The sequence below is a fragment of the Delphinus delphis genome, chromosome X (genome assembly GCF_949987515.2).
Source record: "Delphinus delphis chromosome X, mDelDel1.2, whole genome shotgun sequence".
Taxonomy (NCBI): Eukaryota; Metazoa; Chordata; class Mammalia; order Artiodactyla; family Delphinidae; genus Delphinus; species Delphinus delphis.
The window spans coordinates 75,670,116-75,689,852 of NC_082704.1; the positions used below are offsets into that span (position 1 = coordinate 75,670,116).

At 38.3% G+C, this 19,737-nt stretch overlaps 1 protein-coding gene across 1 annotated transcript in view; it reads left to right on the forward strand.

The window, feature by feature from the left end:
• AMER1 (APC membrane recruitment protein 1) overlaps positions 1–5,029 on the forward strand; it is a 30,971-nt gene extending 25,942 nt beyond the window's left edge. The window contains exon 2 of the transcript XR_009518035.1: positions 4,615–5,029. The gene's annotated coding sequence lies outside the window, so the exon portion shown is untranslated. The remainder of the gene's footprint in view (positions 1–4,614) is intronic.
• The last annotated feature ends 14,708 nt before the right edge of the window (positions 5,030–19,737 follow it).

The window sequence follows — 19,737 nt, forward strand, 5'->3', positions numbered from 1 at the left end:
GGCAGCCACGTGGCGCGGGGAGATCAGCTCGGTGCTTTGTGACCGCCTGGGGGCGTAGGATAGGGAGGGTGGGAGGGAGGGAGACGCAGGATAGAGTAGATATGGGAACGTATGTATATGTATGGCTGATTCACTTTTTTATAAAGCAGAAACTAACACACCATTGTGAAGCAATTATACTCCAATAAAGATGTTAAAAAAATTAAATAAATAAAATAGAGTGGTCAAGAGAGGACTCACTGAGCAGGTGACATTTGAGAGAAGAACTAAAACCTTGAGGTGAGAGCAGATAATAAATACCAGGAGCAACCAGGAGTCCAGTGTGCCTGAATTGGAGTGAGTGAAGGGGGCAGTAATACGAAATGAGGTCACAGAGATAATGTTGGAGTAGGGGAGGTGGGAAGACCATTGTAAAGTCTTTGACTCTTGTCCTTAGTTAGATGGGAGCAGAGAATGACATGACCTGATTCATGTTACCTGGAGTTGTCTCTTTTCCAGGCTAAACAGCCCTAGGTCCTTCCAACCTTTCCTCATATGTCCTTGGTCTAAGCCCCTTCCCCAGCCTTCTCAATCCCTCCTGGACGCACTCCAGTATTAGTGGCCCTCTTCAAGTTTGGGTCCCAGAACAAGACTCTTTAGACAAATTCACCTGGGTCCATTTTCATTACTCCTGGACACCTACAAGAAGCTAAGTGGTATGAGTTTTGGAGTCAAACAGACCTGGATACTCTTCTTGGCTCCACGACCTTCCAGCTATGTGAGCTTGGATAAGTGAGACCTTCTCTAAGCCTCAACATCTTCATCTGTAAAATGGAAGAAATAATCTGTATCTTGTGGGGATTAGTGATGGTGTGTATAAAGCTTCTCTGTACAGTGCCTGGCCCATGTGAGCCCTACCCAGATGATGGTCAATCTCAGTTGTCATTGTGGCTTGTATCCTTGGCACATAGACAGCCTCACTTTGGATCCTTGGTAGGTGTGGACCTGTAGTGAGAGAGAATCTAGTCAACCTGGTCACCCTCTGTGAAGGCCTAAGCTGCTGGGGAAGTGAGAGTATGGGCCTATCATGTTTCTCCCATTGAGTTCTGTGAGTGCCTGTTGATGGCTGGACTTGGGGCTCCCAGAAAAGCCAGGGCTGTCAGTATCTAGGATCAAGGTCCCATGTCCTACCCCAAGGGAAGGTAGGATTGGAGACTTCAAGGAGAATGCATGACAAGTTTGACTTCTTTTATCAGAAATTGGAGGTGCCTGAAAGCTGTAGTGGGCTGTACCTGGAAGAGCATGCTAAGGTCTGAGCTGTATAATCAGGATTAAAATCATCATCTAAGTAAGGAGCTTAAAGTAGGCATGAGAAGCCCAGGTACAAAGGGAGGAAGAAAGTGAGGAACAGGAGGACCAAACAGGTGAGTGTGAAGAAGATAACAGTGGCTGGTGCTTGGTGTCAAGGCTGGGCTTTTATGAGTTCCCAACAACTGTTTGTGTAAGCATGTGAGCTGTATCTACATACAGGGTGCAAACAGAGGACTAACCAAAATGCTTTCCTCAGGGTCCCTACCTTGAGGGCTGCCTTCAGGCCTTAAAGCCAAGTACTTGTAGGGTATTTATAATGCCACTTCTGGGGCTGGGCTTAGTGGTAGGCCAGTCTGAAGAAGGACTCTACTCACCTGGAAGCTGAAAAAATGTCTTGAGGCAGCCCTGTGCTGGGAGCAGCCAGAGTGTGTAACAGGCAAGTCCTTGAGATTCTGAATAGGTCTGTCATCAGCCTTGAGCATGTTTTCTCACCTGCTAAATGGGGCCATTAATGCCTACTCAGCCTCCCTCCCACCAATCCTGTACTTCAGCAGAGACCACCTTCATTCTCCTACTGGAAAATGCAGTAGACACTAAATGTGAAAGTACTTTATAAAAAATTGTAAAAGGCTACAGAAATGCAAGGTGATAGTAGTACTCAAATGCTTTGGCACTGGTTGTCTGCCCTCTATGAGCTCATCTCTCTCACAAAGCCAGGGCCCTATGAAAAGCCAGTAGCCACATCCTACATTGTAACAACCCAGTCATTGGATACAGTGACTTTAAAATCTTATTTTTGACGTGTATGTGGGGGGGTATGTTTTCTTTTTTTTATTTTGAAAAATTGCTGTAACTAAAGGAATTCACTTTCTTGATTCTCCCAACTCCTCAATCTCAGTTTATCCCCAACTTCCTCATCCATCAGGTAAGAATATGAATTCCTGTCCTGTCTCCCTCCTGTCTTCCTCCTGAAATGGATATACAAGTTATTTGGAAAACTGTAAAGCAAGGTGCCAAATGGTTGTCATTATTATTTTTTTTATTTTTATTTTTTTGCGGTACGCGGGCCTCTCACTGTTGTGGCCTCTCCCGTACAGAGCACAGGCTCCGGACGCGCAGGCTCAGCGGCCATGGCTCACAGGCCCAGCCGCTCCGCGGCATGTGGGATCTTCCCAGACCGGGGCACGAACCCGTGTCCCCTGCATTGGCAGGTGGACTCTCAACCACTGTGCCACCAGGGAAGCCCCTTGTTGTCATTATTACTGGCATTATCTGTGCAGCTTGGATTCTTCTGGAGGAGGCTGCATCTTCAAACTGACAATTACTGCCCTCATACTAAGTCTGAGGTCTTGTGCTAAGTGTTATAAATGGATGTAGAGAGCAGTGGTGTATTACAGCCAGCTTGTACCAGCTCTCAAGAACCGATTGTGCACATCTCTTTCCAACTCCACATTCAATGATATCACATTGGTAGATGAAATTGGCAGTGGTGAGAGTAATTACCACCATGGAAATTGGCAAACACTACAAATACGGAACTTTTTTTTCAGAGATCTAGAACTGTTTCAATCATAAAGGAGCTTCCAATTTAGTGATTGTGTGTATGTGTGTATTTCTGTGTGTGTATGTCTGTGACTGCACATGCATACATGCTGTGGGAAAGTGGTAAGGCAAGCAGGCATATGATTACAATAGAGGAAAGTACTAAGTTGAACCATGTGATATTGCTGTTTGTGCCAGTCAAAACTAGGTGAGTACTGGCAATTTCATGTAGTTCAACCTAATAGAATGTCATCTTTAGCAGAGGGGAGTACCTGGAATGGAAAAGGATTTCTCAAGTCCCCTCAGATGACCTAAGGCTGAGCTGGAGTTAGGCCCCGGGACTCCTAGTTCCTTGTCTTAACACTGAAGGCTCCATTACCATTTTATTTTCCTCTGATTCCTTGTCAAAATGGACAAGGCTCTGACATGAAAACAACAGTACTGATTGGGTAAGATAACCACAGGCCTTTTACCTCATTGCCTTCTCTAAGTTAAGGTTAGAATTCAGGTCATATCCTTATTCCGTAGCCTCATTGTCCCAAACACACACTTACTCTTTCACTCACTCTTTCTCTTCACCCCCACCCTCACCAGTCTGCCTGTGTCTTGCATCCTAAGAGTGCAAGAAATTAGAGTATGTCCAGAGGAGAGCAAAGGAAAGTTATTATAACAGTTGGAAATAGGATCTATGAGGAAAGGTGAAAGGAAGTTTGCCTTGAGAAAAGAAATTTGCCTGTCAACAGAATAATAATGTCCACATCTCAAAATACAGATATACTGGGGACGCTATACTGCTTTTTTCCATTTCCTGAAGCCAGAAGAATTCAACATTTCACTTAATGGCATTACCAGCCAGTCAGACTCCTAAAAAGAGTCATCATTGACTCCTTTCTTATGCTCAGTTGCCATATCTAATTGTTCGCTAAATTCTGTTGACTCTACCCCTTAAATATTTCTTGAATCCATCACCTCTTCTCCATCTCAGCTGCCATGGTCCTAGGTCAGGCCTTCAACCCTAGTCTCCACTGAGCTCCATGCATCTACTCTCAGCTGCTGCCACCAGAATGTTCTTTAAAATCACCCAACTGTTCAGGCCATGCCTCTTGTGAAGTCACTATTGCCTGTGAAATTAATACTGACTTCCTCAACCTGGCATTCAAAACCTTCTATCTTACAGCTCCAAACATTTGTAGTCCTAACTCTCACCACTCTATATACTAGATGCTTTAGCTGATTCCTCAATAGGCCCCCACTGTTACCACCACAGGACCTTTATACATGCTCTTCCCTCTAACTAGACTTCCACCACCTTCACCCATTGAAATCCTACTTATCCTTCATTACACTTCCTAAATGCCACCTCCTCCTGTTTTCCACATCATAGGAGGTTCATTTGGTGTTCTGAACCCTATTCATTTGCCTTTCTGTGTTGTTAACCAACTTAGTATAGTGGTAAGAGTAGTAGCTTTTAAGCCGGACTGCTTAGGTCCCAGTCCTGACTTTGCTACCTACTAGCTGTGTCACATTGAGCAAGTTGCTTAAGTTTTCTTGTGCATATTTAAAATGGCAACATATTAGTACCTCCCTCAGAGGTTGTTATAAAATGTTAAACATTTATTAACTTAATGTTTGTTAACTGTAAACTGAAACATAATAAATGCTGCTGTTATATTTATATTCTTGTCTCATCTCTCTGACTAGCCTATTATTCCCTAAGGGCAGAAGTAATACATTACTCATCTTTATGACAGGTAATAATGACTTTTAAAAAATGTTTTACAGGGTCTTCTGGTCCAGAAGTACTTCCCCTAAAGTACAATTATAAATTCTGGAAATAACATAAGACACAACCAAAGGAGAACTTTATAAGTGGAAAGAAGAGGTGAGCTGGCTAGGGATCATAGAATTGGAGGAAAATAGCACAACAGCAGGACATCATGCATCCTCCAACCCATGAAAAAATGGTGACATGGACCTGGCATTTCCTGACCCCAAACCTAACAACAGAAAGCAGCCAAGGAAAGTTTAACCCTCTCCCAGAAGGAACAGATGTCCCTCTGACAACATCATGTGATTCCAACAGCACCAGCAAAGAGGATTGACTGGGAATCCTGCTAATAATAAGCAGTAAAAGGAATCATTCTCTTTCTCTGCTAGGCTTCAGATTCCTCTCTACTATTAAGAGACATCAGGTAACTATGTGGTACCCGCAAGGGTTATCCTAGCAAAACAAGTGGCCCAGCTTGGGATATGCTCATCCTCCTTGCAGGACAGTGACTATTTTCCTCTTAACCTAGGTTCACCAGGTAGCCTGGCCTGGGGGATTCTCTCCACCCCTCAGGCAGCAACATCAGAAACAAATGGGAATTCCATCAGCACCAGATAGACCAAGAAGAGTAAAATAGTACCATAAAGACCACAAAGAAAACTAAATTGCCATTGAAGCCACAGCCCACAAAAGTAGTCCAGGACCTGCATGTTAAACCTAAACAGGGTGACTGCCTGCTAACATAAAACATTTATATAGGATGCAGAGTCTCCTAACATACTATGCAAAATATCCATGATAAAATAAAAAATCACCCATCATACAAGAGCAAGGAAAATCAAACTTTAACTAATATGACATTTCTGTTGAGAAATGACAATCAACAGATGCCAACACTGAGATAAATCACATGTTGGGAATAATCCGATAAGGATTTTAAAGCAGCCATCATAAAAATGCCTCAGCAGCCAATAACAAATTCTCCTGAAGCAAATGAAAAATTAGAAAATCTCAACAATGAATTAGAAGTCATCAAAAAGAACCGAATGATAATTTTAAAACTAAAAAAAAAAACAACAGTAACTGAATTTTTTTTAAATGCTGGATAGACTCAAAATTGAAGGATATAACAGAGGATAGAATCAGTGAACTTGAGGACAGGTTAGTGGAATTTATGCAATCTGAACAGTAGAGGGAAGATAGGTTGAAAACAATGAACAAAACCATAATACCACTGGGACAAAAACAGAAGATATAACATTTGTATCATTTGAGTCACAGAAGGAGAGAAAAGAGAATGGAGGTGAAAGAGTATATGAGAAAATGATGGATGAAAACTTCCAAATTTTGGTGAAAGATATAAACTTACATATTCAAGGAACTGAGTGAACCTCAAATAGGACCAATACAAACAATCATAATTAAAACTTGAAAACTAAAGAAAAGAAAAAAACCTTGAAAGGATCCAGAGGGAACCAATATATTGCTTATAGGGGAACAAGAATTTGATTTTATTTTAATAATTATTAAAGAAAGTCACAATTTTATTCAATTTATTTTTTCTGGTTTTATTAGATAAATAAAAAATTTTCAATGGTTCAGAAATAATTCTTTTCATATTGAAATATAGTTGGATTATAATATATTAGTTTCAGGTGTACAGCATAGTGCTTTATTATTTTTAGATTATACTCCATTAAAAGATGTTACAAAATAATGGTGATAAGTCCCTGTGCTGCACAATATATTCTTGGTTGCTTATCTATTTTATACATAGTAGTTTGTATCTCATAATCCTGTACCTCTGCCCTTCCCTCTCCCCACTGGGAACCATTAGTTTGTTTCCTATATCAATGAATCTGTTTCTATTTTACTATATATATTAGTTTGTTAAATAAAACAAACTATTTATTGGATTCCACATATAAGTGATATATCTGACTTAAATCACTAAGCATAATATTCTCTACGTCCATTCACGTTGTTGCAAATGGCAGAATTACATTCTTTTGTATGTCTGAGTATTCCGTTGTACATACATAACACATCTTCTTAATCCATTCTTCTGTTGATGGGCACTTGGGATGCTTCCACATATTGGTTATTGTAGATAGTGCTGCTATGAACATTGGGGTGCATGTATCTTTTCGAATTATTGTTTTCATTTTTTCCAGGTGTATACCCAAGAGTGGAATTGCTGAATCATATGGTAGTTCCATTTATAGTTTTCTAAAGAACCTCTGTACTGTTTTCCACAGTGGCTGCACCAATTTACATTCCCACCAGCTGTGTACAAGTGTTTTCTTTGCTCTACGACCTCGCCAAAATTTGTTATTTGTAGACTTTTTGATGATAGCCATTCTGACAGGTGTGAGGTGATATCTCATTGTGGCTTTAATTTGAATTTCTCTGATTATTAATGATGTTGAACATCTTTTCATGTGCCTGTTAGTCATCTGTGTATCTTCTTTGGAAAAATGTCTATTCAAGTCTTCTGCCCATTTTTTGATTGGATTTTTTTGATATGCAGTAGTATGAGCTGTTTATATATTTTGGATATTAACCCCTTGGCAGTGATATCAATTACAGATATTTCCTCCCATTCCATAGGTTGTCTTTTCATTTTGTTGATGGTTTCCTTTGCTATGCAAAAGCCTTTAAGTTTAATTAGGTCCCATTTGTTTATTTATTTATTTTTGGCTGTGTTGGGTCTTCGTTGCTGTGCACAGGCTTTCTCTAGTTGCAGCGAGCGGGGGCTACTCTTCGTTGCAGTGAGCGGGCTTCTCATTGTCATGGCTTCTCTTGTTGTGGAGCATGGGCTCTAGGCACACGGGCTCAGTAGTTGTGGTTTGCGGGCTCTAGAGTTCAGGCTCAGTAGTTGTGGTGCATGGGCTTCGTTGTTCCATGGCATGTGGGATCTTCCTGGGCCAGGGATCGAATCCTTGTCCCCTACTTTGGCAGGCAGATTCTTGACCACTGCACCACCAGGGAAGCCCTCCCATTTGTTTAATTTTGCTTTTATATCTTTTGCCTGAGGAGACAGATCCAAAAAAAATATTGCTATGATTTATGTCAAAGAATGTTCTGCCTATGTTCTCTTCTAGGAGTTTTAAGCTTTCAGGTCTTATATTTCAGCCTTTAATCCATTTGAGTTTACTTTTGTATGGTATGAGGAAATGATCTAATTTCATTCTTTTACATGTAGTTGTCCAGTTTTCCTAGCACCACTTATTGAAGAGACTGTTCTTCCCTGTTGTATATTCTTCCCACCTTTGTTATAGATTAATTGGCCATAGGTGTGTGGGTTTACTTCTGGGCTCTCTATTCTGTCCCATTGTTCTATGTGTCTGTTTTTGTGCCAGTATCGCACTCTTTTGATTACTGTAGCTTTGTAATTCAGAGAGGGTGATACTTCCGGCTTTGTATTTTTTTTTTTCAAGATTGCTTTGGCAATTTGGGATCTTTTGTTGTCCCATATAAATTTTAGGATTATTATTCTAATTCTGTGAAAAATGTCATGAGTGTTTTGACAGGAATTACATAAAATCTGTAGATTGCTTTGGGAAGTTTGGCCATTTTAACAATATTAATTCTTCTAATACAAGAGCACCAGATATCTTTACATTTCTTTGTATCATCTTTAATTTTCTTCCTCAGTGTTTTATAGTTTTCAGAGTATAAATCTTTCAACTCCTTGGTTAGGTTTATTCCTAGGTATGTTATTCTTTATGATGTGATTTTTAAATACGATTATTTTTTTAACTTTCTCATTCTGATAGTTTCTTATTAGTGTATAGAAAAGTAACAAATTTCTGTATGTTTATCTTGTATCCTGCAATGTTACTAAATTCACTTATTGGTTCTAATAGTTATTTGGTGGAGACTTTAGGGTTTTCTATATAAAGTATCATGTAGATGACAGTAGTGAGAGTTTTACTTCTTCCCTCCCAATTTGGATGCCATCTATTTCTTTTTCTTGTCTGAATGCTATGGCTAGGATTTCCAATACTACGTTAAATAGAAGTGGTGAGAATGGGCATCCTTGTCTTTTCCCTCAATTTAGAGGAAAGCCTTTCAGGTTTTCACCAATGAGTACAATGTTAACTGTGGATTTGTCATAAATGGTCTTGCTAATGTCAAGATATGTTCCCTCTATATTAACTTTGGTGAGAGTTTTTATCATGAATAGATATTGAATTGTGTCAAATCCTTTTTCTAAATCTATTGAGGTGATCATATGATTTTTATCCTTCCTTTTGTTACTGTGGTATATTACATTGACTGATTTGTGAATGTTGAACCATCCTTGAGTCCCTGGAATAAATCCTCCTTGATTATGGTGTATGACCACTTTATATATTGTTGGATTCATTTCATTAATATTTTGTTGAGGATATTTGCATGTATATTCATCAAAGATATTGTCCTGAAATTTTCTTTTTTGGTAGGGTCTTTGTCTGGTATTGGTATCAGGATAATGGTGATCTTGTAGAATGAATTTAGGATTGGTGCATCCTTTTCAATTTTTTGGAGTAGTTTTAGAAGGATAGGAATTATTTCTTCATTCTATGCTTGGTAGTATTCCCCTGTGATGCCATTCAGTCTTGGACTTTTGCTTTCTGGGAGTTTTTTAATTATTATTACAAATTCAATTTCACTTCTACTGATTGGTCTTTTCAAATTATCTGTTTCTTCTTGATTCATTCTTGGCAGGTTGTATGCTCCTAGAAATTTGTCCATTTCTTCTATGTTGTCCAATTTGTTGTGATATAGCTCATAGTATTCTCTTATGATTTTTTGTATCTCTGTGGTATTGGTTGCTATTTTCCCTTTTTCATTTCTTATCTTGTTTATTTGCGTCCCCTCTTTTTTTTTCTTGGTTAGTCTGGCTAAAGGTTTATCAATTTTGTTTATCTTTAAAAAAATAGCTCTTGGTTTCATTGATTTTTTTTTTTTTGGTTTCTATGTCATTTATTTTCTCTCTGACCTTTATTATTTTCTTCCTTTTGCCAATTCCAGGCTTTTTTTTCTTGTTTTTCTAACTGTTGAATATGGTAGTTTAGGTTGTTTATTTGAGATTTTTCTTGTTTCTTGAAGGAGGCCTGTATCACTATAAAATTCCATTTTAGAACTGCTTTTGCTGGAATCCATATATTTTGGAGAGCTGTGATTCCATTTTCATTTGACTTGAGGTATTTTCTGATTCCCTCTTTGATTTCCTCCTTTACCCCTTTGGTTTTTAGTAGCATGTTGTCTCATCTTCACGTGTTTGCTCTTTTCCCATTTTTCTTACTGTAATTGAGTTCTAGTTTCATAACATTGTGATCAGAGAAAATGCTTGATATATTTTCTATCCTCTTAAATTTGTTAAGCCTTGTTTTGTGACCTAACATGTGACATACCCTGGAGAATGTTCTATGTGCACTTGAAAAGAATGTGTATTCCACTGTTTTTGGTTAGAATATCCTGTAGGTATCTATTAATTCCAACTGGTCTATTGTGTCATTTAATACCACTGTTGCCTTATTGATTTTCTGCCTGGATGATCTGTCCATTGATGTCAGTTGGGTGTTAAAGTCACCTACTATTATTGTATTATTATATATTTCTCCCTTTATATCTGTTAGTATTAGCTTTATATACTTAGGTGCTCCTGTATTGGGTTCATATATCTTAAGAGTATAATATTCTCTACTTGTATTGATCCCTTCATCATTATATAATGCCCTTCTTCATATTTTGTTTTAGCCTTTGTTCTAAAGTCTATTTTGTCTGATTTGAGTATTGCTACCTCTGCTTGCATGTCCTTTCTGTTTGCATGAAATGTCTTTTCCCATCCCCTCACTTTCAGTCTGTGTGTGTCTTTAGGTCTGAGGTCTTTAGGTCTCTTGTAGGCAGTATATAGATGGGTCTTGCTTTTTTATCCAGTCACCCTATGTCTTTTGATTGGAGCATTTATTCCATTGACATTTAAAGTAATTATTCATAGATATGTACTTATTGCCAATTTAATACTTGTTTTCAGGTTGTCTTTTTAGTTCTGCTCTGACCATTACTTCTTTTTGTTTCTTTCCTTATGGTTTGCTGCTTTTCTTTAGTTTTATGTTTGTGTTCCTTTATTTTTAGTCTTTGTGTATCTATTGTAGGTTTCTGGTTACCATGGGTTTCATATATGTTGACCTATATCTTCTTGTTTTAAACTGGTAGTTATTTAAGTTCAAACACATTCTAAAATATCTATGTTTTTTCTCCCTTCCTCATATCTTGTGTTTTTGATGTCATATTTTTAATCTTCATGTTAATCCTTTAACTGTTTATCATAGTTTTAGTTCATTTTACATGGTTTTCCCTTTTTGTATAGATTCTTACTTCTCCTCCACTCAGAGAAGGCCCTTCAGCATTTATTTTAATACAGATTTAGTATTGATGAACTTTTAAAATTTTGCTTGCCTGAGAAGATCTTTTTCTCTCCTTCAATTCTAAATGATAATCTTGCTGGGTACCGTATCCTAGGTTGCAGGCTTTTCCCTTTCATCACTCTGAATATATCATTCCCACTACCTCCTGATCTACAAATTACATGCAGAAAAATCAGCCTTATGGGAGTTCCCTTGTATATGACTCTTTTTCTCTTGCTGCCTTTAGAATTCTTTCTTCATCTTTAACTTTTGCCATTTTAATTATGATATGTCTTAGTGTAGGTCTTTTTGAGTTCAACTTGTTTGGGACCCTCTGTGCTTTTGTACCTGGATCTGTTTCCTTCTTAAGATTTGGGAATTTTTCAGCCATAATTTCATCACATACTTTTTGATCTCCTTCCCTCTCCCTTCTCCTTCTTTGACCCTATAATGCGAATGTTAATATGCTTATTGTTATCACAGAGATCTCTTAAACTGTTCTCATTTTAAAAATTTGTTTTTTTAATTTTCTGTTCTGACAGTTGATTTCTATTATTCTATTTTCCAGATCACTTATGTGTTCTTCTGTAACACTTAGTCTGCTATTCATTCCTTCTAGTGTGCTTTTCATTTCAGTTATTGAATTCTTCCTTTATGATTGGGTTTTAAAAAATATTTTCCAGTTCATTGTCAAAATTCTCACTGTATTCATATATTATTTTCCCTAATCCAATTAACATTCTTATTACCAATGTTTTGAATTCTTTATCTGGTAAATTGTTTATTTCTGTTTCATTATTTTTTCAGGGTTTTTCTCTCACTCTTTCAATTGTGATGAGTTCTTTTGCCTTTTCCTTTTGCTTAACTTCCTTTGATTTAATGAATTTAGGTGAAACTGTTGCCTATTGTGATCTTGAAGGTGTATTCTGATGTGGGAGCATCTCTATACAGACTGTGTGTGCCTAGTGCTTTTGGTAGGAGAGCTGAATTTGACATGGATACAAGTCACATCTTTCCTCAAGATGTGCTGGGAGCTATCACCTTCATAAGGGGTGGGGCTGGAGATGGAAGGGCTACAGCTGGAGCCAGGTGTTAGATAGGATTTCTCCTCTGCTCAATGGCTATCACCACCTGATTGGGCTGAGGTCTGATCCCAAGTTGCTGGAGCAGCCCTGAGGGTTGGCCTGAGATGGCTCAGTTTCCTTTAAGTGTATGCTTTCCCCTCCCCAGCACTGGGACCCTTGCCCCAGAGAGGGAGAGTGCTGAGGCAAGGAGAACCCATGTAAGCTCTCAGCTCATGTTGATCACAGAGAGAGTTCTGAGCTGTCTCTGATGTGTTGCCTGTGCCAGCACCAGCAATTGTTTCCTTTGCTTTGCTCAGACACAGCCCTGGGTCCAAGTCTCCTTTGTCCCCCACAGCTGGCAACTCCTTACAGCCTCTGCAGCCCCCACCCTCTTGTTGGACGGGACAGGCAATCCTGTGTGGACTCTTGGTGTATATTGGCATGTGAGCTGTGGTGGAGTGGCTGCAGTCACAGTTCTGGGCTGTTTCTGAGGCAGTGCTTGAATAAGTGCCAACAACGGCTGTTGCTGCACCACCCAGGGTCTTCCCTGGGACCAGGTCACCTATCTGTCCCATGGTCGAGTTTTCTCTTAAGTTGTGGAAGCCCTAGATCCAGTGCTACACTGTGACATGGAGTAAGTGGGGCTGGAGTATTTGCTTGGCTCAGGCTAGGGCACAGGGCTAGATGGTCATCAGGAAGGAGTCACCCAGACATGTGGTTTCAATCTACCCTTTCTGCCCTGCCTGGAGGGCAAACCAGGGTTCACATGCTCCTCAAGAGCAGAATCCAGGCTTCCCTCAGCCTTCTTTTAAGTCCCAGCTCTCCAACAGGCCAAGCAGGCTCATCTCCCCTGTGTAAGACCCCAAGACTGGGGCACCCAATCTATGGCTCAAATCACTTACTCCCCAGGGTAGATCTCCACCCATGTATTCTCTCTTTTCCTCTGAGTCTCTTCCCAGGTGCACCAGTCCTGACCTGATCACTTTCATTCCCTTCCTACCCAATTACATGTGGATCTATCTTGCAACCTTGGTTGTACAGAAGTCTTTCTGCCAGTTTCCAGTTAGTTTATAGTGAGAATTGTTCCACATGTAGGTGTAATTTTGATGTGTGCATGGAGGGAGGTGAATACCACATCCTCCTATGCTGCCATCTTGATCTATCCCCCAGGGGAACAAGAATTTAAATGGCAGCAGATTTCTCATCAAAAACCATGAAGGAGGGGGCTTCCCTGGTGGTGCAGTGGTTGAGAGTCTGCCTGCCAATGCAGGGGATGCGGGTTCGTGCCCCAGTCCAGGAGGATCCCACATGCCACGGAGCGACTAGGCCCGTGAGCCAAGCCTGCACGTCCGGAGCCTGTGCTCTGCAGCGGGAGATGCCACAGCAGTGAGAGGCCCGTGTACCGCAAAAAACAAAACAAAACAAAACAAAAAAACATGAAGGACAAAGGGAAGTGGCAGAATATTTTTCAAATGCTGAAATAAAAGAAGAATGAACTGTGAATTCAGTGTCCTGTGAATAAAGGGAAATAAATAAAAGCATTCTTGGAAAACCAAGACTAGAAAGTTCAGCAAGGTTGAAAATATAAGATCAATACACAAAAGTTAATTGCAACCCTATATAATAACAATGAACATGTGTAAAGCAAAAATTAAAGACCCAATATCATTTACAACTCAAAGCAGATCAGGTACTTAAAAGTGAAATGTAAAACTATAACACTTAAAAAATAGAAGAAAATTTGGAGAGATCTAGAGCTAGGCCATGAGTTCTTAGACTTGATAACAAAAGTGTGATATATAAAAGGAAAAACTATTAAATTGGATCTTCGGAAAATTAAAAAACTTTATTTTTTATTTTTATTTTTACAAGAGATGAATAAACTGACCCAAGCATTATAAATGGATGACCACAACAAAAGCAACAATGATTGCAATTACCAAACACGAAACACACTCATACTATGTCATAATATTGACATTCAGTCCAGTAATCCTCCACTGTAACAGCTCCTTTACTTTGCAGTGAAAATTGATTTGTATATTTTTTGCCTCTTAGTCCTTGTGGGATTTTTTATTTCTTATTCAAACAGAAAGTCACAAAAATTATAATCATGCTCATCAGTTCACTCAGTCCCATGTAATTAATTATTTTTTCATCTTGGTCTTTTGTTAGCACTTCTATGAATTCATCAGTTTTCCATTAGAGTTCTGAAAATGCTTATTCATTCAGTTCAGCAATATAGTCAGTTACCAGAAACCTGTACTTGTCAGAGTTTTTTCCATGAATTCCTTGAAGATGAAACCCTTTTATAGGAACATTTTTGCAAAAGTATCAGAGTACACCCGGAACTGTCTGTGAATGACAAGACTTAAAAATGACCACAGTTAAAGATTTGACGAAAGTTCATAATAATGAAATTGACAAGAAAATTTAGTTATTTCTGAGATATACACTTAAACTAATAACTAGAATTATGACTTATAACATTATACCAGAACATATAAGACTTTTAGAAATTTCATGTAATGTCTGAAAACATTTATATTAACATATTTCCATACAAATAACCCAAAGAAAGTTTAGTATTATCTTTTTATTGTTTGGTTTTTTATACTGCAGGTTCTTATTAGTCATCAATTTTACACACATCAGTGTATACATGTCAATCCCAATTGCCCAATTAAGCACACCACCATCCCCACCCCACCGTGGTTTTCTCCCCTTGGTGTCCATACGTTTGTTCTATACATGTGTCTAAACTTCTACCCTGCAAACCAGTTCATATGTACCATTTTTCTAGGTTCCGCATACATGCATTAATATATGGTATTTGTTTTTCTCTTTCTGACTTACTTCACTCTGTATGACAGTCTCTAGATCCATCCATGTCTCAACAAATGAGTCAATTTCGTTCCTTTCTATGGCTGAGTAATATTCCATTGTATATATGTACCACAAATTCTTTATCCATTCATCTGTTGATGGGCATTTAGGTTGCTTCCATGACCTGGCTATTGTAAATAGTGCTGCAATGAATATTGGGGTGCATGTGTCTTTTTGAATTATGGTTTTCTCTGGATATATGCCCAGTAGTGAGATTGCTGGATCAAATGGTAATTCTATTTTTAGTTTTCTAATGAACCTCCATACTGTTCTCCATAGTGGCTGTATCAATTTACATTCCCACCAAGACTGCAAGAGGGTTCCCTTTTCTCCACACCCTCTCCAGCATTTGTTGTTGGTAGATTTTCTAATGATGCCCATTCTAACTGGTGTGAGGTGATACCTCATTGTAGTTTTGATTTGCATTTCTCTAATAATTAGTGATGTTGAGCAGCTTTTCATGAGCTTCTTGGCCATCTGTATGTCTTCTTTGGAGAAATATCTATTTAGGTCTTCTGATCATTTTTGGATTGGGTTGTTTGTTTCTTTAATATTGAGCTGCATGATCTTTTTATATATTTTGGAGATTAATCCTTTGTCCGTTGATTCATTTGCAAATATTTTCTCCCACTTTGAGTGTTGTCTTTTCGTCTTGTTTATGGTCTCCTTTGCTGTGTAAAAGCTTTGAAGTTTCATTAGGTCCCATTTGTTTAATTTTGTTTTGATTTCCATTACTCTAGGAGGTGGATCAAAAAAGATCTTGCAGGCTTCCCTGGTGGCGCAGTGGTTGAGAGTCCACCTGCCGATGCAGGGGACACGGGTTCGTGCCCCAGTCCGGGAAGATCCCACATGCCACGGAGCGGCTGGGCCCGTGAGCCATGGCCGCTGAGCCTGCGCTTTCGGAGCCTGCGCTTCCGGAGCCTGTGCTCCGCAACGGGAGAGGCCACAACAGTGAGAGGCCCGCATACCGCAAAAAAAAAAAAAAAAAAAAAGATCTTGCTGTGATTTATGTCAAAGAGTGTTCTTCCTATGTTTTCCTCTAAGAGTTTTATAGTGGCTGATCTTACATTTAGGTCTCTAATCCATTTTGAGTTTATTTTTGTGTATGGTGTTAAGGAGTGTTCTAATTTCATTCTTTTACATGTAGCTGTCCAGTTTTCCCAGCAACACTTATTGAAGAGACTGTCTTTTCTCCATTATATATCTTTGCCTCCTTTGTCATTGATTAGTTGACCATAGGTGCGTGGGTTTATCTCTGGGGTTTCTATCTTGTTCCATTGATATATGTTTCTGTTTTTGTTCCAGTACCATATTGTCTTGATTATTGTAGCTTTGTAGTATAGTCTGAAGACAGGGAGACTGATTCCTCCAGCTCTGTTTTTTCTCTTCAAGACTGCTTTGGCAATTAGGGGTCTTTTGGGTCTCCATACAAATTTTAAGATTTTTTGCTCTAGTTCTGTAAAACATGCCATTGGTAATTTGATAGGGATTACATTGAATCTGTAGATTGCTTTGGGTAGTACAGTCATTTTCACAATATTGATTTTTCCAATCCAAGAATATGGTATATCGCTCCATCTGTTGGTATCATCTTTAATTTATTTCATCAGTGTCTTATAGTTTTCTGTTTGCAGGTCTTTTGTTTCCTTAGGTAGGTTTATTCCTAGGTATTTTATTATTTTGTTGCAATGGTAAATTGGAGTGTTTCCATTATTTCTCTTTCAGATTTTTCATCATTAGTTTATAGGAATGCAAGAGATTTCTGGGCATTAATTTTGTATCCTGCAACTTTACCAAATTCATTGATTAGCTCTAGTAGTTTTCTCATGGCATTTTTAGGATTTTATAGGTGTAGTATCATGTCATCTGCAAACAGTGACAGTTTTACTTCTTCTTTTCCAATTTGTATTCCTTTTATTTATTTTTCTTCTCTGATTGCCATGGCTAAGACTTCCAAAATTATGTTGAATAATAGTGGTGAGAGTGGACATCCTTGTCTTGTTCCTGATCTTAGACAAAGTGCTTTCAGCTTTTCACCATTGAGAATGATGTTTGCTGTGGGTTTGTCATATATGGCCTTTATTATGTTGAGGTAGGTTCCATCTATGCCCACTTTCTGGAGAGTTTTTATCATAAATCGGTGTTGAATTTTGTCAAAAGCTTTTTCTGAATCTATTGAGATGATCACATGGTTTTTATTCTTCAATTTGTTAATATGGTGTATCACATTGACTGATTTGCATATATTGAAGAATCCTTACATCCCTGGGATAAATCCCACTTGATCATAGTGTATGATCCTTTTAATGTGTTGTTGCATTCTATTTGCGAGTATTTTGTTGAGGATCCTTGCATCTATATTCATCAGTGACGTTGGTCTGTAATTTTCTTTTTATGTAGTATCTTTGTCTGGTTTTGGTTTCAGGGTGATGGTGGCCTCATAGAATGAGTTTGGTGGTGTTCCTTCCTCTGCAATTTTTTGGAAGAGTTTGAGAAGGATAAGTGTTAGCTCTTCTCTAAAAGTTTCATAGAATTCACCTGTGAAGCCATCTGGTCCTGGACTTTTGTTTGTTGGAAGATTTTTAATCACAGTTTCAATTTCATTACTTGTGATTGGTCTGTTCATATTTTCTGTTTATTCCTGGTTCAGTCTTGGAAGGCTATACCTTTCTAAGAATTTGTCCATTTCTTCCAGGTTTTCCATTTTATTGGCATAGAGTTCCTTGTAGTAGTCAGTTAGGATGCTTTGTATTCCTGCGGTGTCTGTTGTAACTTCTCCTTTTTCATTTCTAATATTATTGAGTTGAGTCCTCTCCCTCTTTTCCTTCATGAATCTGGCTAATGGTTTATCTATTTTGTTTATCTTCTCAAAGAACCAGCTTTTAGTTTTATTGATCTTTGCTACTGTTTTCTTTGTTTCTATTTCATTTATTTCTAGTATGGTCTTTATGGTTTCTTTCCTTCTGCTAACATTGGGTTTTGTTTGTTCTTCTTTCTCTAGTTCCTTTAGGTGTAAGGTTAGATTGTTTACTTGAGATTTTTCTAGTTTCTTGAGGTAGACTTGTATAGCTATAAACTTCCCTCTAAGAACGGCTTTTGCTGCATCCCAGAGGTTTTGGATCGTCATTTGTCTCTAGGTATTTTTTTTTCCTCTTTGATTTCTTCAGTGTTCTCTTGGTTATTTAGTAACGTATTGTTTAGCTTCCATGCATTTGTGTTTTTTACGTTTTTTTCCCTGTAATTCATTTCTAATCTCATAGCGTTGTGGTCAGAAAAGATGCTTGATATGATTTCAATTTTCTTAAATTTACTGAGGTTTGATTTGTGACCCAAGATGTGATCTATCCTGAGCACACTTGAGAAGAAAGTGTAATCTGCTGTTTTTGAATGGAATGTCCTATAAATATCAGTTAAATCGATCTGGTCTATTGTGTCAGTTAAAGCTTCTGTTTCCCTATTTGTTTTCATTTTGGATGATCTGTCTATTGGTGTAAGTGAGGTGTTAAATTCCCCCACTATTATTGTGTTACTTTTGATTTCCTCTTTTATAGCTGTTAGCAGTTGCCTTATGTATTGAGGTGCTCCCATGTTGAGTGCATATATATTTATATTTGTTATATCTTGTTCTTAGATTGATCCCTTGATCATTATGTAGTGTCTTTCCTTGTCTCTTATAACATTCTTTATGTTAAAGTCTATTTTATCTGAAATGAGTATAGGTACTCTTGATATCTTTTGATTTCCATTTGCATGGAATATCTTTTTCCATCCCCTCACTTTCAGTCTGTTTGTGTTCCTAGGTCTGAAGTGGGTCTCTTGTAGACAGCATATATATGGGTCTTGTTTTTGTATCCATTCAACCACTCTATATCTTTTGGTTGGAGCATTTAATCCTTTTACATTTAAGGTAATTATCAATATGTATGTTCCTGTGACAATTTTCTTAGTTGTTTTGGGATTGTTTTGTAGGTCCTTTTCTTCTCTTGTGTTTCCCACTTAGAGAAGTTCCTTTAGCATTTGTTGTAGAGTTGGTTTGGTGGTGCTGAATTCTCTTAGCTTTTGCTTGTCTGTAAAGCTTTTGATTTCTCCATCGAATCTGAATGAGATCCTTGCTGGTTAGAGTAATCTTGGTTGTAGGTTCTTCCCTTTCATCACTTTAAGTACATCACGCCACTGCCTTCTGGTTTGTAGAGTTTCTGCTGAGAAATCAGCTGTTAACCTTATGGGAGTTCCCTTGTATGTTATTTTTCATTTTTCCCTTGCTGCTTTCAATAATTTTTCTTTGTCTTTAATTTTTGCCAATTTGATTAGTATGTGTCTCAGCGTGTTTCTCCTTGGGTTTATCCTGTATGGGACTTGCTGTGCCTCCTGGACTTGGGTGGCTATTTCCTTGCCCATGTTAGGGAACTTTTAGACTGTAACCTCTTCAAATATTTTCTCTGGTCCTTTCTCTCTCTCTTCTCCTTCTTTGACACCTATAATGCAAATGTTCTTGGGTTTAATGTTGTCCCAGAGGTCTCTTATGCTGCCTTCATTTCTTTTCATTCTTTTTTCTTTATTCTGTTCCTCAGCAGTGAATTCCACCATCCTGTCTTCCAGGTCACTTATCCGTTCTTCTGCCTCAGTTATTCTGCTATTGATTCCTTCTAGTGTAGTTTTCATTTCAGTTATTGTATTGTTCATTCCTGTTTGTTTTTTCTTCAATTCTTCTAGGTCTTTGTTAACATTTCTTGCATCTTCTTGATCTTTGCCTCCATTCTCTTTTGGAGGTCTTGGATCATCTTCACTA